Genomic DNA, 7521 nt, shown 5'->3' on the forward strand with positions numbered 1-7521 from the left:
TAGTGTTTGGATGGCTGGTAATAACATTGAAGGAGAACAGTTTCAAAACATGATTTAGCCATGGTGGTAAAACTTGGAGACACCAGTTTGCCAACTGCAGTCTATCTGGCCATCAAAGTGAAACTCTTACTGCCAGCAGGTCTGAGAAAATGTTATACCCTAGTCGCACTAGAGGTTTGGCTTCTCAAAACAAAATGCGTTTGAAAGAGCAATACATTTGCATGACAAAAAAGCCTCCTCGAAAAAATCAGACCTCACGAATCGCTTGGCTTTACTTTCTCTGACGGCGTATTAATGCGCGCTATCGGCTGTCCATTGTTGTGTGTGTCTGATGGAGAAGCAGCCGCTGCGAGCGTCGCAGCCATCTTGTTTACGTATTTATTCCGCACCGGATGAAGATGCGAGCGTCGCAGCCATCTTCATAACACACACAACAGTGAACAGCCAATAGCACGCATAAATACGACGTCAGAGAAAGTCAAGCGATTTGTGAAGTCTGATCTTTTTCGAAGAGGCATTTTTGTCATGCAAATATATCACTCTTTTGAATGCGTATTGTTTTGAGAAGCCAAACTCTTTACTTAAGTAGTCCCAATAACTAACCGGAAATACGTTTCTAATCACCAAAATGCGACCAGAACTGGACTCACGGGACCAAGTTGGGGGCAAGTCACTGTTGATGGACTACACTGCTGATGGGGACGTCAAAAAAAAAATCCGAACTACTGTATACTCCAACATCGACTGCCGGCTGAAGCGTCATTCACCACTTCTGCATCACCAGCTTACAAAAAAAAGGAGCCAAACTTACCACCCGCCACTGGCGTGCACAGTACAGAGGTGCTGAAATCCAGGTAGCCCCTGAAGCGCTAGCTCCTATTCCTGGTAAGTATTCAAACGGCATTCAAATCCTGTCCTGAATCTGGTGTGAATGTTGAAACTTTTTAATTCCGGCTGGTTCTGCTTGATTTGTACTTAGTGGTGCGGGGACTTGAGGCAAGTCAGTTTCTTGACTTAAAACAAGTGTTTTTTTTTTGTTTTTTTAAACATCATTAGAAAATCTTTCTAGAAATAGCCGGAATTGAAACCTAAATCATGCATGAATTTGATGCTTTTTGTTAAACGTCTTTCAATGACCAACTAATTGAGACAACACAGCACATTGAACAACACATTGAACAAACAGCGTCTATGCTGGTTGCAGCCAAGTACCACACTCATTTTCACATGAATCGTAAATCTGTGCAGAAGAGTGTTGGTTAGTTGCCAATTAATTGATTGAAAACCCACCCACCAGTTTAGTATGGCTAAATTTGAACATTTACACACATTTTTTTGATCAGCTGTGGGGAAAATATAATTTTTTTTGAAAATTACATTTTAAAAATACTTGGTGGATAGGATAACATCTGAATGTTCTGAACTGAACTGTTTTAATGCCAGTTTTAGTTGGCGTCATCTCGTCCTTAGATGACAAGTTGACACTGAATCAAAAGCGCCTCTGCTGGTTGCAGACAAGTAGTGCGCTCAAGTTTGTCTCAATTGATCCAATTAGTTGACACAACACCAATTCCATAATAAATAATTGAGTCATGCCCATCCCTAATGCATAGCATTGTCTTTTGATGGATTACAAATATTTCTGTCTCTCTTAGCGAGAGCTTGGCATTTAGTTCTACTTCTTCATAGTTTTCAGTATCAGTTAAGTGGAATTGTTTTTTTGAATGCACTAATTGATTGACTTAAATATCAAATACATTTTTTTAAATTTTGATCAATGATTGCAGCTACATTGGCAAAGTTCATCAACAATCATAATCATCCTAAAGCTATTGCTGAACAATGCATTAAATATTCTTTTGTAAATACTTGAGTTTCCTGTGAGAAACTGTCAGTTTCAGTAAAAAAAAATAAATGTTTCCAAAAGTCCTTTTAGTGCTGTCATGTTCATAACATTCCATGTGGGAGGGTCTGTTGATAAGTAAGCCATCTGTAGCGGGGCCGCCAAATGACATGCTGTAAAGTGAGATTTGAGAGTGTGGAGAGACTTGACTTGACAAATCTTGGCACATAATGAGACAGAAGGGAGTAAAAGCAGAAGTCTGTCCAGAGATAAACAATTAGATTTGTCCCTGAGGTAAAGGCCAGACACAGCAAAGACTCTCAGACTAACAAAATCAATATGACTTCCAGTAAGAAGGCTCTCGGTGAGAGGGATGATGAGGTTATCATTGCTTTCTCACATTAACACTGAAATACAATCAGAAGCAATTATTGCTAATTAAAAAAATCATTATGTTTACTAAGATGAGATGTACACACTTAAAACGACAACAAGTCATGTCACAAATCCGATTACACTTCAATAATGGCGGTTCCAACACCATCACATTAACATCACCTCTGTATTACGACTTTGTCATTAAATTTAAGGCTGAGGTTTATGTTATTTTTATGTCTCTATATTATGTCGGTAACTTACTTTAGACAATACTTTTGTTTACAAATTGCCTGTAGAGCCAACAAAGCTTTTATGATGGTGACAGATTTACTTCCACCATTTTTAATTCTTGAAAACACAGATTCTTCAGATTTGGTTATTTCTGGTGAGATAAAAAAAAAGCTTTAGCGAGAGATGCTTTCCCACCCGCAGATAATGCCATAATGGAGCATGGCCCAGACACAGACTGGCCAGTCTCTATGGACTGTATCCCCATTGGAGGCCCAGTCCAGACTTTCAGGTCTAATCTAACATCTCACCACTTCTCCCAGCAGGCTTCACTATGGGTAGCACTGCCAGGACGCAGAGGGTGAGGCACGCTTACTGTGGCATTAAAAAAAATCAACAAGACATGGTCATGGATTTTTGGGTGGGAGTGATCGCAACCCATGTGTGGCGAGAGAGGACCGTCCTCTGTGATATGTGTCTGACCGGAAAGGTGCAAGTCTGTGCTTGTCGCCTCATTTCCATGGAGACAGTAACATGACACCCCGGTGGGCTTGTATCTGTCGTGGCCTGGAGCTCCACAAGCACTTGGGGATGCGACCTGACCATCACCTGGGCTCAGGGGGACTGGCGAAGGCACTGGTCTGATGACTTTTGACAACTTTGCAGTATGTCGTTTCAGCCAAGAGAATAACATGGGGGGGCTTGGGGGGAGGAAATCGGCTTGGGATTTGTGGCGAGGAATTATTTGCTGGACCATTGTATCTTTTTCCTATAGTCTTTGTTCAAGTACAATGAATGAATGAAAGATGCCCTTTTTAGAATCTATGATTTCTTGTTTGTGCTTGTATTCAACCACGGATGGATTACTGTGCTTTAGTGCTGAATTTTAGCCACCTATCCATCTTTGTTCCATAACGCTTGTCCTCTTTACTGTCACAGGTGGGCTGGAGCCTATTCCGGCTGACTTCGGGTGAGAGGCAGGGTACACCCTTGACTGGTCGCCAGTCAATCACATTTATTGGAGAAACACTCACATTCATACTTTTGGGCAATGCTGACATCTTTGTTTTTAGACGGTGGAAGGAAGCGGAGTACATGAATGGGGAGAACATCCAAATTCCACACAGATACTTTCCGATGAAGAATCAAATCCGGAATTCCAGACTGTCATGGTGATGTGCTGACCACGGTCACTGTAATGCCCCTGAATTTCAACATTCAATGCAGATCAAATTCTAATATTTGAAAGTACCTTGTCGTCTCTTATTTTCACTGAATACTACGCTGGATAGTGCCCCATAGTTGATCGAGGACATTTTTACAAATGCCCATGCCAAGAAAGTACACTCTTCTCAAGCATTTAGGCCGCGCTAGGGATGAGCCGGATATTCGTTATAAATGAGTATCAGTTACAGATAATGCATTTTTGCAGAATACGAGCATGAAACGAGTACACGTCGCCATTGTACGTAACCGTGATGAAAGAAAATCCTCATTATGTATTCACTCGTAACGCTCCGTGATTGGCCAGTCGCACAAAGCGGCCGCACCTCCTGAGGCAGACTGTGCAGGCTGGAGCCGCAAAGGAGTTGATTGGTGCCTCATTCACATACACGGCGCAATTGGAAAGTTGAAAAAGACTCGTTGCTAAATGCCTCCACTTTATTAGTTTTTCCTCAGCTACGCTCTATTTCAGTTTATGCCTAAAATTACTTAGTAAACTTGTTTGGTAAAGTACACGGTGCAATTTACAAGACCGTGCTGTTCAGGCTTGTCTTGCGTCAGTCACTTATGCAACTCAATTGGGGTAGCATGACCGCTTTTTCCCTTTAAATGTATTTTTGTCTCATTCCATGAAGTCATCATAAAACAGGCGTGTTACCTACAATATAAGAATTTCGTTAATTTTCATTTGGCAGTCCACAGACACTGGTAACAGTAACCTGCATTGACTGGCAACAACTTTAGGTACACCTGCACGGTACAAGAGCTGCATCGAAGTCATCATACTACATTATATCCATAAGCGTAGTAAAATGAACGCACCCCTAAACATAGAAGTAATGGCATGATAAGTGAAGAACATCAACATTCAACACAATATAAAGACACTGGCTGACATTTTTAGTAGAAAGCCTTCCACTGAAGTATAAAAAATATTGAAATGATTAGATACATAATCAGAGACGTCATAGTAATCCCAATGTAATAAAGGCTATTGTTGGTATCACTTGATAATATTTTGCCAAATGGGGTGGCAAATCTTCTGCATGCGTGCGCCATCCAACCATTCCCCGGAGACACGCGTGTAGCATTATCTGACAAACCAATACAGAAGCTTCCGCGGAAAAATCTGTGCTTTCGTCCTTTTCAGCCAAAAAGAAAGGGGATTTTGAATGGAGTGGGTGATTCTTTATGCAGAGCCGAGACGAGACACCTTCCAGACAGAGAGAGATGGCAAGCCCTAATAATACAGAGCTATACAATGGTTCTGACAGGCGAGCAATAAAGCAATCAGGGTTCCAGGCATTCCAAATCTCTTTACCGCCCACCCTCTAACAGACTGAGAGATGGACGGCTGACCTGTGAGCTGTCAATCATGGGGGGATACCTGCTGTAGCCTGATCAGGGGGAGATGAGGGGCACCAGTCCATCAGATCTGTTTTCTCACTCCAGACACTAACATTGCAAGCATAGCCACAGAGACAAAAAAAAAAAACCTACTGCCTCACTCTTAATTAGGTGATATGTGTGATTTTTGTTGGTTGGGTGGTTGTACTAATTTGGTATAAATGGGTGTCTGAGATGATGTGTATGTAATCCCAGAGAACTGAGTAACATTTTCCCTTGGTTTGGGAATCAGTCATTGATCTGTCAAGTTTTGTACAAGCTCGACGACGTCCAGCATTGCCTCTGAGTGTGTGTTTTGTTTGTTCGCTTCATGTATACATGCCAAGCATGCATGTGTGGGTGTTTGATAGGTGATGAGCAGGGATGTTTCTGAAGTTCTCAAGTTCATTAGCTGCCTGTGTCCCTTCCCAGCTAATAGATGACCATAATACTGTGGTTAGTTAATGGCTTTCTGGTGTTTCCTCTTGAGTCTTCCCGTCTGTGGCCTGACTGCTAAAACCTCTACAGGTCCCCCCCCTCTCTTTTCCAAGAAGGGAGTTGTGTGTTCTGATGCCTAGTATCGACAATTTGCTTTAGCCATGCTGCAGCCAAGACTGAGCAGTCTGGCCACATGGACTCACATGAAAAACATAAAAATAAAAGCAACATCACAAATAACATGTCTGACAGTCTGTCTCTCAAACGACTGGTATTGTATTTGTACAAAGCAATCTGTAGCAGGGTTCTTACAAAACAGTTCCATATATCGAGTTGTTGTAACGTTTGTATGTTTATTACTTCTACTACTAGGAGAGTGTAATGGTACGCCGTAATTGCAGTTCGGTACATACCTTGGTCACAGTTCAGTTCGTTTTTGGTAGCGTAAGGGAACAAATATAAAACTAACTTTGAGCTTTTGTGTAAACAGCTTAAATGCTGATAAATGAAACATAGAAAACTGCAAACTGCTAGTAGGCAATTGTCCAAAAAATACAATCGTCAAGTAAAAATAAAAGTAAAAATATGATACATAGCTAGAGATGCTTAAAGAAACTTTGTATCATATTTGCACCGGTGGGGTAATAACCAGACCAAAAAACTAAGAAGCTATCGGTGCCTCAGGTGCATGCATGCGCGTGTGTGTCGTGTCACTCGCCGCTGAGTAGACAGTTTGCTTCTTCCTGCTCCTTTTGGTCATGTGGAATTGTGAATTGTCATATGTGATGTATACTGAAGTGAAAAGAATGTTCAAATAAATCAAACCATTACCATTCCGAAAAGAACTCCAAAACATCAGGGAACTTTGGAATTTGCTAATTATTTAACAAAAAACAAGCCTATAATACTCGGACTTGGAAACACTGCTGCTCATATGCGTATACTGCCCGCGCCATTTAGAATCGATACGGCTCGCCGAGAGAAGTTCAATGAGATGATAGTGATGATACCTTAAAAAAAAAAAAAAGCAGGTTATCGATTAGGGGTGGTGAATATATGGCCACCTCACGATTCGATGCGATTACGATTCAGAGGCATTTTTTCAATAGATCAATAGTCACTTTTTTCATGCATATTTTTTTTTCTATATATAATTTCTTTTTACTCACTGTGTGCTGTTAAAACAAAGCATATTTGTAATGACCCACAATGAAAATAAACATGAAACAGATTAATTATTGATACTTATGAATCGATTAATAATCGTCAAGGTCCGCATCGGGATGCATCTCACAATCGATTATTTCTCCCACCCCTAGTATCAATGCAGATTTTGTTCGTTGCTATTGACTTTGCATCGAAGTATCAAGAATCAGTGGAATAGGTGAATGATTAATCAGAAATTCAGCATCTTAAATTTTAAGTTTGAAAAATTATATCGCGGAACCTGATCAAAACTATTGATGTATTTAAGGAGTTTTGTACAGAAAATGTGTGCGCAGAGCAGGCGGCTTGTCCTTGCTGATGGTAATTAAATTTGGTAGAGCCATACATCAAAAATGTTAAAATCTAATTGACAGATTGTCATGGAATTGACTCACCAGAGGGAGTATATTTGTTTTTGACACTTTGTTAGAAAAATATGGAAAATAGTGTTTTTGCCAAAATACTAGAGTGTACCGTGCACACCCAAACGTTCAGAATGGCTGTGGCATGAGTGCCTTTTGCATCAAACTTTTTGTGTTATTAGATAGAAGAGGAAAGGAGTGCATGTTTTACAGTGACTTGAGTTTGTCACATATTTGACCATGAACAATGGATTTTACAGACGTCTTGACTTAAATGGTCCTCAGTGCTCTGTGAATTTGTACCCTTCATTCTGGGAAAATCATTTTTTTAAATGTCTTGTCCATAGAAAGGCTTTTCTCGTTTCGTGACTTAATCTTTTAATGAAAACACGTACATGGTCTTTTGCAGCTGTATCACCAGTTGTGAATAGAACGGATTCAAGGACATGCAGAAGT

The 7521-nt window shown here is 40.6% G+C and overlaps 1 long non-coding RNA gene across 1 annotated transcript; it reads left to right on the top strand.

Moving 5' to 3' along the window:
- The first annotated feature begins 614 nt into the window (after positions 1 to 614).
- On the top strand, positions 615 to 3884 carry LOC129181654 (uncharacterized). Its single transcript, XR_008570474.1, has 3 exons — positions 615 to 885; positions 3389 to 3419; positions 3523 to 3884. It is a non-coding gene; the product is annotated as an uncharacterized LOC129181654 (long non-coding RNA).
- Positions 3885 to 7521: the final 3637 nt, after the last annotated feature.

The sequence above is a fragment of the Dunckerocampus dactyliophorus genome, chromosome 5, assembly GCF_027744805.1.
Source record: "Dunckerocampus dactyliophorus isolate RoL2022-P2 chromosome 5, RoL_Ddac_1.1, whole genome shotgun sequence".
NCBI classification, from domain to species: domain Eukaryota; kingdom Metazoa; phylum Chordata; class Actinopteri; order Syngnathiformes; family Syngnathidae; genus Dunckerocampus; species Dunckerocampus dactyliophorus.